Source organism: Vulpes vulpes, chromosome 12, assembly GCF_048418805.1.
Source record: "Vulpes vulpes isolate BD-2025 chromosome 12, VulVul3, whole genome shotgun sequence".
Lineage (NCBI taxonomy): Eukaryota > Metazoa > Chordata > Mammalia > Carnivora > Canidae > Vulpes > Vulpes vulpes.
In genome coordinates, this window is record NC_132791.1 from 111,038,332 (window position 1) to 111,040,544 (window position 2,213).

The following is a 2,213-nucleotide window of genomic DNA, read 5'->3' on the forward strand; positions in this document are numbered from 1 at the left end:
TTGTTTCCCTTCCCTCAGGAGACATATCTAGAAAGAAGTTGCTATGGCTAAGGTCAAAGAAGTTACTGCCTGTGTTCTACTCTAGGATTTTTATGGTTTTGGGTCTCACATTTAAGTCCTTAATACATTTTGAATTTATTTTTGTGTATGGTGTAAAAAAGTGGTTCAGTTTCATTCTTTTGCATGTGGCTGTCCAATTTTTCCAACACTGTTTGTTGAACAGGCTGTCCTTTCCCCATTGGTTATTATTTACTGCTTTGCCAAAGATTAATTAAGCATAAAATTGTGGGTTTATTTCTGGATTTTCTGTCTTGTTCCATTGATCTATGTGTCTATTTTTGTGACAATACCATACTCTCTTGATTTCTGTAGCTTTATAATATAACTTGAAGTCTGGAATTGTGATTTGCTTTTCTTTCTCAAGATTGTTTTGGCTATTCAGGGTCTTTTGTGGTTCCATACAAATTTTAAGATTGTTCTAGGTCTGTGAAACACGCTGTTAGAATTTTGATAGAGATTGCATTCAATGTGTGGATTGCTGCTCTTTTCCTTCTTTGGTTAGGTTTATTCCTAGGTATCTTAAGGTTTTTGGTGTAACTGTAAATGGGATTGATTCCTTGAGTTCTCTTTCTCTGCCTAATTATTGGTGTATAGAAATATAGCAGAGTTTTTATTTTTTTACAGCAGAGTTTTTACATTAATTTTGTGACTTTACTGAATTTATTTACTAGTTTTAGCCATTTTGTGTGTGGGGGGGAGTCTTTAGGGTTGTCTGTATAGAGTATCATGCTATCTGCAAATAGAACATTTTACTTTTTCCTAACAATTCAGATTCCTTTTATTTCTTTTTGTTGTCTGATTGCTGTGGCTAGGCCTTCCAGTACTATGTTGAATAAAAGTGGTGAGAGTGGACACCACTGTCTTACTTTTGACTTTAGTGGAAAAGCTGTTAGTTTTTCCATGTTAAGAATGATGTTAGCTGTGGGTTTTTCTTCGATGGCCCTTATTGTGTTGAGGTATGTTCCCTCTACACCTATTTTGTTGAAGTTTTTTTTTTTAATTATGAATGGATGTTGAACTTTGTCAAATGCTTTTTCTGCATCTACTGAAATGATCATATTGTTATCCTTTCTCTTATTGATGTGATGTATAACATTCATGGATTTGTGAATGTTGAACCATGCTTGCAACCCAGGAATAAATCCCACTTGATCATGGTGAATGATTTTTTAAAATGTATCATTGAATTCGGTTTGGTAGTATTTTATTGAGAGTTTTTGCATCTATGTTCATCAGCAATGTTGACTTGTAGTTCTCTTTTTCAGTGGTGTCTTTATTTGGTTTTGGTGTCAGGGCAATACTGGCCTCATAAAACCAAGAATTTGGGAGTTTCCCTACTCTTCTGTTTTCTGGAATAGTTTGAGAAGAATCAATATCAACTCTTCTTTAAATGTTTGGTAGAATTTTCCTGTGAAGCCATCTCATTTTGGACTCATTTGTTGGAAGTTTTTGATTACTGACTTAATTTCTTTGCTGGTTATTGGCCTGTACAAATTCTTTATTCTCTTGTGTTTCAGTTTTGGTAGTTATATGTTTCTAGGAATTTATCCATTTTTTCAAGGCTATCCAATTTATTGGCATGTAATTTTTCATAGCAGTCTCTTACGATTGTTATTTCTGTGGTGTTGGTTGTTATTTTTGCTCTCTCATTTGTAATTTTATTTATTTGAAACATTTCTCTTTTTATTTTCTTGATGAGTCTGGTTAGAGGTTTATCAATTTTGTTGATCTTTTTAAAAGAACCAGTTCCTGGTTTCATTGATCTGTTCTATTGTTTTTTTAGTTTCTATTTCATTTATCTGTGCTCTACTCTGTCCTTCCTTCTGCTGGTTTCAGGTCTTGTTTTCCTTTTCTAGGTCCTTTAGGTCCAAGTTTAGGTTATTTGAGCTTTTTCTTGCTTCTTGAGGTAGACCCGTTTTGCTATAAATTTCCCTCTTAGAAGTGCTTTTGCTGCTTCCCAGACGTTTTGAGCCACTGTGTTCTAATTTTCATTTGTTTCTATCACTTTTTAATTTCTTCTCAGATTTCCTGGTTGAATCATTCATTGTTTAGTAGCATATTACTTAGTTTCCATGTGTTTGTGGTCTTTCCAGATTTTTCTTGTGGTTGACTTCTAGTTTTATAGCGTTGTGGTCAGGAAAGGTGCATGGTAT